Source organism: Vicugna pacos, unplaced genomic scaffold, assembly GCF_048564905.1.
Source record: "Vicugna pacos unplaced genomic scaffold, VicPac4 scaffold_228, whole genome shotgun sequence".
NCBI classification, from domain to species: domain Eukaryota; kingdom Metazoa; phylum Chordata; class Mammalia; order Artiodactyla; family Camelidae; genus Vicugna; species Vicugna pacos.
This window is the reverse complement of record NW_027328907.1, coordinates 88,149-104,988: the sequence shown is the minus strand read 5'-3', so window position 1 is coordinate 104,988 and position 16,840 is coordinate 88,149. Positions and strand designations below refer to the sequence as shown.

The window sequence follows — 16,840 nt, the reverse complement described above, 5'->3', positions numbered from 1 at the left end:
TGGATGGTGATCATTTTAATCTTTGGGTTATGCGTGACTTCCAAATATGTCTACAATGAATATATATCAACTTTTACAATCCAATAAAATTCTATGTTTAATTTCTTTTTTTAAAAAAAAGAGGTCTGCTACAGAATCATATCTGTGAACTGCCCTTCATAATTTTCAGCCTACCGAATATCTCTGTAGATTCCCTCTGCTGCTAAATAGTTCAAAGCACATGAACCAATAGGAAAAGATAAAAATGACACCATATCCCAGCCCTTAATTCTCCCGTCCCTGGCCTTACTTAACGGGCTCTCCAGTGCCTCAGCGTGCTTCTCCACAGTGTGCATGATGCTTATGGGGAAAGTTGTCTCATGGCTTTTCTTGCACGATGGTTTAGACTCGTGGGTAGATACTCAAATTTTTACCCAGGAGAGTGAAGTGGGTTCCAATAAAAGAACTTCACAGAGCTGGGAAATCAGGTCAGGAAAAATTACAACATAATCACTATTGCGGCATATTAGTTTCTTACAATGTATTAAAAAATAATCACTTTTTTACAGTCGTACCGATTCTGAAACCTGCTTCACATTTTCACTCCAACACTTTAGCTTAGCCATAGCAAGCACGTTAAGAGTAACCTTTATTAGGTCAAAAGTCCCTATGCTCCTAACTCAACTTTGAAATGTATTATAGGAGACAGGCAGAAGGAAACACATGCAGTGGAGGAATTATTATCTTCTTTCCTTAATCAAGTGGCTCTCAAAATGTTTGTTTGCAGAAATTTCGAAGATTAAATATTTGTTGGCACACTTAAAAGATTTTAAAACATAGCCAACTAAAAATAACAAAAACAACAATAATAAATAAAATTCAATCACTGCTTAAACATAAAAGTGACTAACTGCAAAAATATTCACTGTCACTGCGAAACCCCTATGATTCCCATCATGTTTACATATCACTGTTTGGGGAAGAGCTGGTCTATCTATTAAGATTAGATTAAGCTGTAAAAGACCAAAAAAAAAAAAAAAAACCACGAATAACAGGAGTTTCAACAAAATAGCAATTTACTTTTTCTCTCAGGTTAAGAACCATGGGCAGCCCGGGACTCGTCCAGTGGCTCCATGATCCACAGAAACCTGGGATCCTGCCGTTAGAGATCCCATCTCAACTCATGGTCCAAACTCCATTCAGCAAAGAGGAAGAATGGAGGAAAGGAACACATATGCCCATGAAGTCACTTTCCTGAAATTCCACTTTCATCCCTCTAGCCAGAAGGTAGTCACATGGCTGTAAGGGAAGCTGAGAAACAAAGTCTTCATTGAAGGTGGCCAATGGCCCAGTTCAAAATACAGGGTCCTGTTACTAACGAAGAAGAGAAAAGTGGATGCTGGAGATTCCAGCAGTCTCTGTTATGAATGGGTACATGTCTTAGGTAATAAAGAGGCAAAGTTCTCTGCTGTTCCAGTAACTATCTCACTGTTATATAACATTGCATTGTACCCTTTATCTTTTACTTTATCAGCTTTAGCCTTGCTGTATATTGGAACACATGAATAGCTTGGCTGAGTATCTTTTGTGACATTTCTCACAGTAATTGCACTGAGAGATTTAATATGTGGAAAATAAATGATGATGAAATGGTGAAATTTTGTGACCCACTCTAAATGATTTTGTGGCACAGTAAGTACTCCTGTTTTTCACATTCAAAGTGTGAAGACGGTTAGCTGTTTCCTCTGGTTCTCATCTACTGAGTCTTCAGGGTTAAGGCATCATTCTTTCCTTCAATCAACAAATATTTTTTGAGCATCCCAAGCTTAACAGTCTTTAGGCTAGCTGCTGGAGAGTGTACATCTTTCAATAAGACCCTTAAATCAAGGAGATTATAATTCCCTGGATGGAAGTACCCATGAGTAAAATAATTCTGTGAAATTGCCTAAAGACAAGTACAAAAATGTCCTGTGATGAATAAGGAAAACATTGCATTAAGCACTTAAGAGGCCAGGAAAGAAGATGAATTAAAAGAGGTGAGAATTTAAGCCTGTCCTTAGAAATAAAGGACTAATTTGCTGAGGGAGATGTGTTTTCTTCTTTGAGGTCTCCCATGTTTAAATCAGTCATTTGTAACATCCTCCTATTATTTTTCTCATGATGACTTAAGCAGGAAATATGTATAGAGTATAATCATTTTTCCTTCTTTGCTTCTAGGTGTTGACTCATTTGTCTCCCTTCTGCTGCTTGTCTCCTCTCAGGCAATGATGTCATTTGGGATAAGGAGATACCTATTTGTGAATCAGTTAAAATTTTCCCATAATTTCTTCCACATGATCCTGATTGTTCCTGGAGCTACAAAGAAAAAAAATCTAATCTGTCTCGCACAGAATAGTCTGTCAGATATTTGAAAACTGGAGTCAGGTGCTGATGGTCCTCCTGGTTTTTCTTTATTTTTAGGAGGATATTTATCTCAAAGTGGGGACTTAAACTTAGGTAAAACTGCCCAATTTCCCTACTGTGATTGTAAACCCTTCCCAGTATAAAGATCATTCTCCTTAGTGACTAAACTTAAAAGACTGAGGAAATTAAATGTGTCAGTTCTTGACATATAATCCCAGGAAGTAGATTACTTCATTCCTTATTATTCTCCTCTAAACAATGAAAGAATTTCCCCAAAGCTCAGATCATTCTGTGCTGTTTTCATTTTTCAGATTCTTATTTGGGCTCATAAGGACTCAATGCCCTTAGTTGTATTTGTTGTTGACTAGTAGACAGTCCTTCTCATCTTTTTATTTTTAATCAAAGTATATTGATTTATAATATTAACAGTTTGGGTGTACAACATTATGATTCTATGTTATAAATTATTTTATATAATTTATAAATGATTTTATATTTATAAATTATTATTTATATAGTTATTATTTTATTTATAATTTTTATAATTTATAAATTATATACACTTAGCAATATTTTGGGGATGTCTCTTCAGGTAAAGGCAACAAAAACAAAAATAAACAAATGGGACTTACACCAAACTAAAAAAGCTTTTACACAGTGAAGGAAACCAGCAACAAAACAAAAAGGCACCCTACTGTAAGCGAGAAAATATCTGCAAATCATATATATTCAATAAAGTGTTAATATCCAGACTATATGAAGAATTCACACCACTTAATATCAAAAGAACAAACAATCTGATTTTTAAAATGGGCAGAGAACCTGAACATTCTCCCAAAGAAGACAGATAGCCAGCATGAAAGATGGTCAATGTCACTAATCATCAGGGAAATGCAAATCAAAACCACTGTGCGATAGCACTTCACACTTGTCAGAATGGCTGTTACCAAAAAGACAACAAATATAGTTGGTGAGGATATGGAGAAAAAGGACGCCTCACTCACCGGTGGTGGCAGTATAAATTGGCATAGCCACCATGGAAAACCGTATGGATGTTTTTCAAAAAATTTGAAATAGAACTACCATATGATCTAGCCATTCCACTTCTGGGTATTTTCTGAAAGGAAACTAAGAACACTAGAAAAGATAAACGTACCCTATATTTACTGAAGTACTATCTGTATTAGCCCAGATATGGAAGCAACCTAAGTGTCTATCGTAGATGAACAGATAAAGATGTGATATACATGTACAATGGAATATTACTCAGTCATAAAAAATGAAATCTTGCCATTTGTGATGACATGAATGGACCTAGAGGGGATTATGCTAAGTGAAGTAAGTCAATCAGAGATTATACATAGCATATGATTTCACTTATGTGTGCAATCTTAAAAACAAAATAAGTGAACAAACAAAACAGAAATAGACTCCTAGATACAGAGAAAACTCCAGGTTGCTAGCGGGCAGGGGATTGAGGGAATGAGCAAAGTGGGTGAAGGGGATTAGGAGGTACAAACGTTCAGTAATAAAATAAATGTCACTGTGATGTCATGTACAGCATAGAGAATAAGTCAACAGTACTGTAATAAGTTGCATGGTGGCAGATGGTAAAGAGAATTTTTGTGTTGTGTATAATGTACAGCTTCCAGCCTCTGTATGATTGTAAAAAAGTGAATATTTTTTAATATATTGTAAGAAACTAATATGCCGCAATAGTGATTATGTTGTAATTTTTCCTGACCTGATTTCCCAGCTCTGTGAGGTTCTTTTATTGGAACCCACTTCACTCTCCTGGGTAAAAATTTGAGTATCTACCCACGAGTCTAAACCATCGTTCAAGAAAAGCCATGAGACAACTTTCCCCATAAGCATCATGCACACTGTGGAGAAGCACGCTGAGGCACTGGAGAGCCCGTTAAGTAAGGCCAGGGATGGGAGAATTAAGGGCTGGGATATGGTGTCATTTTTATCTTTTCCTATTGGTTCACGTGCTTTGAACTATCTAGCAGCAGGGGGAATCTACAGAGATATTCGGTAGGCTGCAAATTATGAAGGGCAGTTCACAGATAGGATTCTGTAGCAGGCCTCACTTTTTAAAAAAAAGAAATTAAACATAGAATTTTATTGGATTGTAAAAGTTGATATATATTCATTGTAGACATATTTGGAAGTCACGCATAACCCAAAGATTAAAATGATCACCATCCATAATTCTACCACTCATGATAGTTAACGTTTTTCTGTGAATCCTTCTAGCCCTTTTGCCCAGATGTCAACTGCGCTCAGTTACCATTATAGTGATAATGTAGGAAGTCATTTGATTCTTTTTATTTGTTATTTAAATTCGTAGTAAAATAATTCAGAGTTTAAAAAATTAATTATAGAAAAGGCAAAACTATGGTGATAATGAAAACCTCAGTGGTGCCCAGGGGTTAGGTAGGAGGTGGGATTAACAGGCAGAGCACTGAGGAATTTTAGGAAAATGAAAATATTCTTCCTGATCCCATAATATTGCATACATGTCATTATGTATTTGTCAAAACCCATAAAATTTGCAACACCAAGAGTGAAACCTCATATAAACCATAACTTTGAGTGATTATGACAAAGGCATAGGTTGTTTCAGGGAAATAAAAAGCAATCAACAGTGGAATTAGTATAGTGCATGGATAAGTATTTTTAATTCTGTTGTGCACCTTTGCATCAGTACCTGACATTGGGGTCATAGTGGCCAATGTCCCTGTTTCAGGTTGTATTATTAGCTGTTCATATGGCTCTAGTACTCCCGGTAGTATGCACTGTCTGTCTGTGGGAGGTGGCAAACCGAGTAATATAGTAGGGTTTTGTTTGTTTGTTTGTTTTGTTTTTGTTTTTGTTTTTGTTTTGAGCAGAGAAAGTTTTATTGCAGGGCCAAGCAAGGAGTATGTGTGGCTTGTGCACAAAAGAGCCAAACTCCTAGTTGTTTTTAATAATTTCCAGGAATCTTTGACCTTACGAAGTCTACCACCTAGAAATGATCAGCAGATTTCAAAGGGGCAACAGGATCCAATAATAATCTGGTCATTCCAGGGTGGCAGAGACTTGTATGAGCCTCTTTCTGGCCATTACAACTGCAGTGGCAAGAACAATGCCAGGTCTCTTTCCGGGTGTTCTCTGCTTTGCTCACCCAGATCAGAAGCTCTTCTTCCTCGAGACCCACTAAGGAGGATAAGAGGGATGGCAGAGGGCTGTCTGAGGGATGCGGTGTGAGTCTAGAGCACAGGGGAGAGTCCAGCTCAGTGTTCAGGGACTTCTGAGGTGACACTATAATGGCTGCTTGACTATGCAGTATGTAAGTTCTGATTGCTCTGTCTGCCACGGGATACTGTAATACTTAAGAATAATCTAGCTTCTGAGTGTCTTCCAGTTATTGAATTCAGGTCCCCAGTGAACTGAGACTTTTAGCTTGTTCTGAACCTAAGAACCAAATGGTATTTAGGCTGAAGTGAAAAAGTTGAGCATGTATCAATGAAAAGATAAAGGGAGAGATGGGCATCACTCACCCATTTGTTACCCTTTTCTACTTAGGTTCCAATTAAAAGGCAGCTCTGCTAGGCAACTGTGTCTTGGCTGGAGTGAAAAGCCTTTGGAAAAGCAATGTGTCTGTGTGTGAAGGTGACTAGAAAGAGTAACTCTGCAGCCTGGATGTCTTCCCTTATTTTTTTTCCTAGTGTGTTTCACATGTCATTTAACTAAATTATTGGTAAATGGTCCTTTGTTGGAAGAATTTTTTAAAGGTCTAACAGGTCTTATACATCATGTATTCACGTTACTTAATCTATAAGTAATTAGTTTAATGGTGGTGTTGAATTTTGTGGGGAAGATGTGGGGAGAAAGTAGATGACATACAGTTACACCAAAATGTATTTATTTATTTACTTTTTTATTTCACCATTTAGGAGTAATTTCTCTTAAAGTTTTATTCCCTCATATTTCTGAACTATTTATTCAGCATGTTATTTACTCCATAGTATTTACTGAGGAAGGTTTCCCATGTGCCAGGACGTTCCACGCAGGGAGAGGGCTCAGTAGAGAAGTCTTGTCTCTGCTCTCATGGAGTTCATTTTGTACTTGGGTAGGCAGACAATAAACAAGAAAATAAATCAGTAAACAAATTAAAAATAGAATATACAAAATAGCATGTTAAAAAGTGATTTGTTACAGAGAACAAAAACATTTCTATGATAAATTATTATGGCACAGTGAGGTGAGTCAATATTTGAAATGATGAGGTGAGGTGCCATAAATTTCCAAACTACCCATTTAAATAAAGTACACCAAAGATTCAGAAATTGATAAATAGAGAAAAATATTTTATATACCAAGACATCACTCATGTATCCTACTCTATTTACTAAGGCAAGGCAAGATTTTTTAAATTCCCTTTTTCTAATAATTAGAAAATATTTTACTTTGGATTTCATTAAATTAATTTGTTGGAAATCTATTTTGACATCTTATGGAATTAAGATGGAACTTTAAGAACACTAATACATATAAAATTCATATATACAACAAACTCAGCCTTCCCAAGACACAAAAAGTTGAAAATAAATATAGGTAAACTTTGGAAAAACATAAACACATCGCTAAAATCGAGGTAGGAGAATTTAATCATTATTTGACATACTAAGGTCCTCATTTTTTTATATACACATTGACAAGCTTGGGTATCTTCCTAAATTATTATCAGATTACAAGCATCAGATTAGTTTTAGGGAAAGAACTGCTAGAAAGAGATACACTAAAAGCAGCAAGATGTGACAGCTGATAGCTTGGAAGAATTAAAAAACAAAAGAAGAAGAAAAAAAGGCATTCCCTGGAGCTTTTAATCTGGCTACGAAGTGTCCTACGGGAATCAATGTGTTCTGGTGACACTATTGTATGTTTTGTATTGGTCCTGATGGTAATGATCTTGAGTCATCAAGAAACATTTATATCAGCTGAAAATGATAGTTCACGTTTAATAAACTTCACAAAGATTTACCTGGAACTTCAAATCTTTGAGTGCCAAAACCCTGTCTGTCCTGTTCCTCACTATCAACCCAAGACTCTTATGACGCCTGACATAAAAATAGGCAATCAAACTGTTGCTGAAAAACGAACCTAATTGCATTCCAAACTGATTAAAAACTTACCTAGCTGGAGGGTAGTTTTTACTTTTGCAATAAACTGTAATTTAAGTCTCACCCAAGTGAGTTCCCTCCCTGAAAAAGCCTTGCATATTTAAATTCCATCTACTTATGTTCTTATAGAAAAAAAAACACTATTCATAACACAGTTACAGGGCACAATTATTGTATAACCATTTTGACTGAAACTCTAAGGGAACCTAAATTTCTTGTGTTCTTTTCAGAAATTTTTTGTCCAAACCCTCAACTGTTCTTATCGGGAACCACACAGGAGCTTCTCTGAAGACCTTCCCTATGGAAAAAAGTACAACGGGCTGTCTGTATCTACAGATCCCACATCCAAGGATTCAACCAACTGAGGATTCAACCAACTAGGGATCAAAAAATTAAAAAATAAAAAAACCTCCAGAAAGCTCCAAAAGGCACAACTTGAATTTACCCCAGGCTGGCAACTATTTACACAGCATTTACATTATATTAGGTATGACAAGTAATCTAGAGATAACTTAAAGTATACAGGAAGATATGCTAGGTTACATGCAAACGCTATATAACCCATTTTATATAAGGGACTTGAGTATCCATGGATTTTGGTATCCACAGGGATTCAGGAACCAATCCCATGTGGATACCGAAGGCAACTGTATCTTACCAATGTGACCCCCACCCAGATAGAGAGATGACCTTCAGCCTCACTGGGGAGAGCACCCAGTGCGTGCTGCACAAGTGCCTGTCAAGGGAACTGGTTTTGGAGCAGCCCTGCAAATGCAAACATTCTGGTCCTGCTGGTCAGTGTACCCAACTCCCTAGAAGGATCAGCACATCTAGGTGAAAAACCTGCATATTTCTACAGTGACAGTCACTTTTGCTTGTGAACGTGACCTTGTTATGAATGTCAGAGGCAAAACTACCTGGTTCCAAATGTGCCACACTATCCTGAGATTGGCGATATTGTGATGACCCTTCCTTCTGGAGTGAGGAGTGTGGGATGGTGAGGAGAGGAGGGGGCAGAGAGTGGGGAGAATCAGTGAAGCCCAGCTTTTATACAGCATAGTTTCAAAGCACTGAAAACAAATGCCACAGAAAATGCTCTGCTTGTGCCATCTCCTTTCCTGGTTGTCTTTATACTAGATGGATGGGTGTGCAGAGCAAAAAGCCCAAGTTGATGTCAGTAATTTACTTCAGAATTGATGACATTATTGAGTGTAGGAGATGGCAGCGTAGGAAGACCCAAGGCCTATCTCCATTCACGGGCACATGAAAATTACAACTATTTACAGAGAAACTATTGATGAGAATGACCAGAACCTACCAAAAAAGACCTTCCACAACTAAAGATATAAAGAAGGAATCACAACAAGATGGGTAGGTGGGGCAGAGTTGTGATAAATTCAAGACCCACACCCCTGTGTGGTGACCCCCACAGATGCCAGAATAACTACAATTGCAGGGGTTGTCTAAGGAGTGAGGGGTCTCTTCCCACACTGGGCTCTCCAGCCTGCAGGTCCTGCACCAGGAAAACTAGCACCCAGAATGTTTGGCTTTGAAGGCCAGTGAAGTTTACTTTTGGTAGAGCCAGAGGGCTGTGGGAAACAGACTCCACTCTCAAAGGGCGCACATAAAATCTCACACCCAAGGACCCAGGGCAGAAGCAGTCGTTTGAAAGGAACTTGGGTCAGACCCACCTGCTGATCTTGGAGACTCTCCTGGAGAGGCAGGAAGCAACTGGATTCACCCTGGGGACACAGACACTGACAGTGGCCATTTTGAGGAGCTCATTCTGACACGTGGACACTGGTGCTGGCAGGTACCACGCTGGACTCCCTTACTCTAGCTTACTGGCCTCAGGACCCAACCCTGCATCCACCCACTGGCCTGCAGGCATTACTGCTGGGAGGCCTGAGGCCAAGCAACTAGCTGGGTGTGGACACAGCCCCACCCCCCAGTAGGCTGCCTGAAGATCCCCTAAACCCACATGGCCCTTGCATGCAGCCAGAGACCCGAGGACTCAGCGACACCCACCAGTGTGTGGACACCAGCCCCAGGACAGCTGCAGCCCCACAGTCTACCATGGCATGACTCAGTCTACCCACCAATAAGCTGGCACCATCCCTGGAAACCTCTGGGCCCCAGTCCTACCCACTATAATTGGCAAAAACCCTTTGAAAAACATTTATGCAATGTATGCAGAGAATAATACAAATACTCATGCCAACTAGTGCTCCTAGGAATCCAGCCGAATGAGATAATGCAAAATACAAAAATACTGCATGCATTTTGACCTAGGGTTTCATTACAAATAAAACTTGAAACAGGTTAACTCTACAGTAGAAATCTTGGGGTACACTAGGTTACACCCACTAGAATAATTTATATTAGTTTGCTTCTGTCATAATATTTATTTCTATTGTATAACTATGTAAACCTTAGATGCATGGAAAAAAGTACTGGAAGGCAAAAAAGTACCCAGCATTTATGAGTAGTAGCATTATGGATAACATTTGTCTTTTATTCTGTTTTATAGTCTTCTGTAATTATGTTATTTTTATGACAAAAATATTACAGTTTAAAGAAAAAACAGACTTATCTGAATACACAAAATGAGATTGTATAAATAAAACCAGTGACTTTTTATATTAGAAAAAAATTAAGATTGCATACAGAAAAAAATCAGGATGAACTGTCACAGCGTGAGAGCTCCTGTTTGATCATGTTGTGTGACAGACTAATGTATTTGTGGCTTTTTTCTTCCTTTTGGGAACACGTGATGGTCTCACAGTTAATAAGTTTTATGAAGGGTTTGCGAAGGAACCCTAGCATCCTTAACAGTAAGCCTCCACTTATAATAAATGAAATGTAAAAAGAGAGATTAAAACATCTTACACTGTAATTTCAATTAGAAAGAAAATAATAGTGAATTCAGGCCATAGTACAAAGTTTCTGTACTTTGAACCATTACAAAAAAGAATCATTCCTCCTGTTTTAATGTGGCTGGAGGACTAAAGTTCCCCTTTCGTTTATAACGTAATAGTCTTCAGGATGGTGGTTGTGACCATCTACAGAAATTGAAAGCCACAAAGAACAGTTTTCGAAGCCTGTTTTTGTGATCTACCTGTGTGAGGGGAATAGAGTCGGCCATGTGCCTCACACAAGAGACATGTGCAGGACCATGGAGGGCTGAGCCCAGGGCTCCAGGGCTTGTTCTGGGCAAAGGTTACAAACTGCTGTCTCCCTGCTTATTTATAACCCTGTGGTAGAAAGACTACTGCGCTAGATAGATTAAATCAGGAGCAGAGGGGAAATTGAAAGATAAGCCTGTGGGGGTGTTTTTAACAGCAGAATTTATAGTTATATTAAAAAACCTCATTGGCATCCTCTAATGGGACTAGATATTAAGAGGAGAGTTTAAAACCTGTAGGTTGGATTTTTCATGCATTCAGTGACCTTGTTTTACCACCTAGGCATGTTCTTTGCTGTGGTCTTTATCTTACCCCTCACTGTTCCCTGTTGGATAATTCTAAAGCCCCCTAAAAGGGTTAACTACAGCCTTATTCTCCTAGAAAATGTTAAAAACTGTACTTGCCTCTTCTTGGAAGCCAAAGATCAGTAAAAGAAAGCCTCCAAAAAAACCAAAAAACAAAAAACAAAAAACAAAAAGCAAAAAAACCCCGTAACTGATGGAGTCATTTTTATAAAGAAGAGCTTTGACATACATTATGGATAGAAAAGTATTTACAGTAAAATAAATATATAGGACATTAAGAACTTTGTTTTTAAAGAAGTTTAGAATTTTAAGGACTCAAGTTTTACAAAAGAAAAAGGAGGAGGAAGGGATTTTTCCGAAGCTATTAATGAGAACACTGGTATCCCAGAGTTTTGCTGGGACACTTCAGATGCTGCCCTCTATAAACTGACCCTCTAAGGGCACTAAAAGTACATAGTGTGTCCCACTGGTACACATACCACAGGCAGCCACCGTGGAAGAACTGAGACTTTGCTTTGGCTGTTTAAAAAGTAATACATCTTTTATAAACATCATTTACTAAATCAACATCTTGACTGGGAAGAGAACACACACAGCTTCTATATCAGTTGATTTAATAATAACAAAACCAGTGAAGTCGGTGTTAATGAGATCAATCAATCAAATCAATCAATCAAAAAGCTTGCGGGGCAAACTCTATACTCATGAGAAACAGCTTTTAACTTTAGATGAACAGTTTTCTAGAGCAAACATTCCCAACAAATACAGTCTCCTAGAGAGGCTTTATGGAAATTGAAGTTTTGAATTTTCACAGAGGATGCCAACATAAACTTCAAAAAAAAAAAGGCAGAATATCACAGGAGAACTTCTCACAATCTAGTCAGGAACTCAATTTCAAGGTAAAATAATGAGTAGAGAATTAAAATTAAATTAAATCTTTATCCTTCCTAATTAATGTCCTCTGTATTGTGGCTTGACACATAAATACACTATGCCCTCTTCCATTTCAAAAAAAAGTATTTTGATGCTTTATTTGGCCAAAGTCCTCATGTCAATAATCTGTTCCCCTTAATGTTCTTCATTGATGTAGGTTATTTTTTTTTTAATTTTAGGCTTTTTGAAAAATTAAGACTGAATTAAATTAGTTGAGACTTTTCATTTTCTATTTCTGTGCTAGTCTGCAGTTAATATGATCCAGGGCAAATGATTCTCTCTTCGTCTGAGAGACAGTCAAATGATCCTCCCACTCCTCCCCTTCAGCTACTTCATTCCTCATCCTTACGGACTAGACTTTGCTCGTCAACTGGATGATCAAATTCCCAAGTCTAACTATTGATTTGTTTCACCCACGGGATGCTCACATTAGTCATCCTCAAGCATAAATAGGATTCAATAACCATTTTATAAAAAATTTCTTTAGAAATTTTTATCTTGCCTAATCTGAACAATCTCAGATCATACATCATTTCTTCATGTGTTATATCTCTTAAAACCTGCCTCTTGTTTTTTCCACATTCTATAAAAGTATAATGTCCATGGCAGGAACATTTTCTCTAACTAACAGCAACCAGGGGTGTGGCTGGAAAAAGGAAAAGATCACGGTCCTCTTTCATTTTAAAGGTCAGGGAGCAAATGTTCCAAACAGGTAAGCAACTTATAATGAAACCTCTTATGTAGGTATAATTCATAAAAATTTCAAAACATTAAAAAAATTTTTATTTTTGGCTTGATTCACTTCTTGAGGTAACAAAATGCCATTTATTTGCATGTTAGAAATAATGCGTCACTAAAATTAGAGGGAAGTACTAAGTTTAAATTATCAGAATGCAGAGTCCCTCCTTTTAGAAACAATGGGGCCGAGGAATCCTTCAGTCACACTGTCCACGGGAGTGAAGCTGACAGTCAGCTAAGTAAGTGTGGTTACATACGGCGGGCTGATTATTTTTATCTGCAGCTCAAGATTTCCTCACAGAACAGAAAGACCCAAAGGTCCTTACGGTAAAGAAGAAAAAGCCATGTGAGAGACTTAGTGGTCATTTAGCCAGAAGAGCAGTTTATCTCAGAGCCAACAAGACTGATAAGAGATGGCATCGTGTGGAACAAAGTGGCCTGCTCTGTGGGAGACGCAGGACCAAGCCAAGCCTGGAAGGGCGTAGGCTGAGTCAACCTCTGATCCGGGAGACAATTCAGAAACTACTGAAGCTGTGCGTTGTGGTAACACTCTTAAGTGGTGTTCAGCACACCTTTCATTTAGTAAATATTTACGGAGCACCTCTCTGGACCAGGGGCAGTTCTAAGGCTTGCTATGTGTCCATCAGTGAAGATGGACAGAAATCCCTGCCTTGATGGAGTTTGCTTTCTAGTGAAGGAAGAGACTAGAAATAAGATAATTAATAAATTATATCACAGGGGATAAAGGCTATGAATAAATAGAGCAGAGTAAGAGCGATCAGGCATGCGGATGTGAGGGAGATACCATCTTTAACACGGTGGTTAGAGTAGGCCTCGTTGAGGAGTGTTTTTAAAGTGAGATCTTTTCTGTGTGTGTAATCTTTCTATTTTCGTCTCATTTTAATTTCCTAGTAAGTCTGCAAACTGCTTATGCTTTTTCAAAAAAAAAGAGGAGATTCTTTTTTTATGCCCTGGTTAGAGAGGGAAGTTGGAATGGGGTGGCCTGACAGTGAGACTAGCAGGGGAAGGACTAGCTAGAAATACTAGTGAAAGCGCTGAGGTGACGGTCAGTATCCAGCAGAAAGCAGCGTTGTGATCAGTTAGTGATGCCTTCCAGGGATTTTGCTGCATCAGGAAAAAGAAGGATTTTGTTGGGTAAAACTGCTGCTCGTCTCCCTCAGGGAATGCTGCCCCAGCTCTCTACCAAGTTAGATGGTGCGTCTTCACCTTGCCCTAAACTCACCCCAGGTTTCACAGTTTTAACCTCCTAACACTGAACTTGGTGAGCAAATCTGTCTTAGACTTTTATCACATAACTGATGATTTCATATGCCTCCTCAATCCTCAGCTTTCCCAAGTGCAGGATGTCTAGTTACCACATGCCTTTCCTCCCTCCCCCCACATTGTGTGCGCTTTCCCCACGCTCATTAAATCCTGTCTCATCTTGTCCTCTGAGTCTCCGCTACCTTCCTCATCACCTCCCTCCTCCAGGACAATGAGCCCACTGTGAGCAGGGACCACCTACAGGCACACAAAATAATTTGCATTGAATGATTTTTGATCCCCACTTGTACAGTAGTCAAGATTAATAATAAGAAGAGCAAGAGTCAACATGTTTGTTTGCAAAATGCTTTACCATTTACTGTCTTCTTTGTTCCCCAAAGCAACTCTGTGCAGTAGAGAGGCCCAACAGTTTTGTTTTCCCAAAGCCGAGAAGAATTTGAGGTATAGAGAAATTCAGTGACTTGCTTAAACACGTGAGTACGATGTCATTAAGAGTTAGGGCTTTAGTCCCAATTATCTAACTCAAAATTTTGAAACCACCTGCATATTCCATTGATAATTGTAGTTGCCCATTTCGGAACCTGATTCTGTATCACTAAAATTCAGGATCCAGAACTGTATAGTACAAAGCTGAAACATTTCCTTTTTCTCTTTCAATATTCCTTTTTTCTCTATTTTATTGGATTTGTTTTAGCTCCTCTGGTATATTGAGCCAGTATCCTAGAGAACAGTACGCAATCTCTCCTCTTTCACTCTGTTCTGAGTTATTAGCCTATAAGAAAATGACAATATTTCTGTAACGGTATCCGTCCATATTAAGGTTTTACGAAAACTTTCTGGTTCATTCACAAGACTTGTAAGTTTTTTCTCCAATTTAACCTCCCCAGCTTGACAACTCACGAGTGAAAAAAATATCATCTGCACATTTGATATTTTACTATGTATTTACTGCATCAATAATTGGTGATGAATGTTAAACAAGAAAGTCGTGATCACTGAGGAATAATACTGACTCCTCCCTTCAGAGCCCATTAATCCTTGCCTACTGTTTCTGCTTCTAATCCGTTCCCATTTTTGTACAGAAAGCCTCCTTGTCCACAGTCAGATAAAACCTTAAATCTTCATTGGAATTATGCATGGAGTTCAAAGCTATTAAGGCCACTCTGCTTCCTGCATTACCCTATGTTCACATTAACCACCATCAACCAACAGCACAACCGTTTCTTGCCCATATACTCACTAAGGTTGCATCCTCTCACACCCCATGGACCACTCATCATCCAAGACCACTTTCAGGCCATTAGTCATGGAACCACTTAGTCACTTTTCCTTGGAGGCCCATATCACGTGGCTGTACAACCCTCTACTCTTCCTCATGCATGAGTCTCAATGTTGCCCTTCCTCATGCTGTGAAACTTTGGTTCTGACTCAGTCTCCTCTTTGTCTCAAGTGAGGCCATCAGCTAACTTCCATGAGAAGGTAAAGACTACCTGAGGAATGAGGAAGTACTGGTAAGTGTGGAGTGAGTGAATAACCTGTGTTCCGATCTTAAATCCCTAACGCCAGCCTGTACTTGAAACCTGAAGGAACTGGTATGGTGTGACTGATCATCTCATTCACGGAAAAGAAAGTGCTCATTAAATAACCCACAAAGAGGCAGAGGCGCACTCCAGGTAAAGATCCTGGGCTTTGTAATTAGTAAGACCTGTGTCCACACTCACTTACTAGCTATGGGACCCTCAGCAAAATACTTACCCTACCGAAACTTTATTTTCCTTCTGTGTAAAATAGGGAAAATAGTAGCTTCTACCTCACTTAACACAGCACCTGATGATGAATGTCAGAAAATGTTAATTATTGTTATTTATACATGGTTATTATTTCTGACATTTAAAAGTGATTAAATACTTCTGCTTATTGTCAGGTTTCATATACTCTCCTGGGAACTACTGCTGCTCCTAATTGTGAGCATTCGCTGAACAGAAAACAGAACTTATACCTTCACTGCAGGGGAAGAAGGAAGCCTTGTGTAAGGCTGCAGTGCAAAGCTGCTCACATTGTGAAGCCTAAATGTCTCAAGGTTGTGGCAAATGATATTTACTAATCAGAATTACCAACAGGATACAGAAGTCATGAAGTAAAAATTGCATTGCTTTCTAGACTATTTTTCTCATGTTATTTCAATAGTTCAAATGGAAAACAGCAGTATTTCTGTATTAAACACAAATACATATGTGAAGAACCAGAAGCCAAACGAAGCAGGATATTTTAAGATAAATAAGACAGAGAATATTGTGCTTTCAGGGATACTTTAAGTTGTGCCTCCAAGGCTCCTGAGTGATGCATTCCTTTTCCTTTGCTATTGGGGTACGAGGATGGAAAAGTTGTACAAAACTGATTCATAGCCATTCGTGCTGCCCCCAAATATAAACAGACAAAACAATGGCAGAATGTGAAGTCAAATGGTTGTCTTTACAAGAGTTCATTTAAAAAATATTCTACAAAGTGCTTAAAATATCATTTGATGTGGCCTCATTCCTGCCAGGTTTCCTGCCTAAAACATGGTTCCACCTTTCTCCCGGTCTAGGTTGCATTCACCCAGCTGAGAATTCACTCACCCAAGAAGCTTCAGTCCAAAGTGATGTCTTTCTTTGGAACCCACAGCAGCTTCCTTTCTATGCCATTAAAAAAAATCAAATTGTTTTCTTTAAAACTAACATGAGCTCATTATTGAAAACATATGAAATACAGAAAGATATAAAGAATATTAAAATTGCCTATAAGAGCCTCAACAGTAGTTAGTATTTTACATTTGCAAGAATATACTTTGAAATTCTATTGACCA

At 38.4% G+C, this 16,840-nt stretch overlaps 1 long non-coding RNA gene across 1 annotated transcript; it reads right to left on the bottom strand.

The window, feature by feature from the left end:
* Positions 1 to 6,275: 6,275 nt before the first annotated feature.
* On the bottom strand, positions 6,276 to 16,639 carry LOC140695475 (uncharacterized). Its single transcript, XR_012071155.1, has 3 exons — positions 16,614 to 16,639; positions 15,751 to 15,822; positions 6,276 to 6,494 (listed from the first exon to the last, which is right to left on the bottom strand). It is a non-coding gene; the product is annotated as an uncharacterized lncRNA (long non-coding RNA).
* Positions 16,640 to 16,840: the final 201 nt, after the last annotated feature.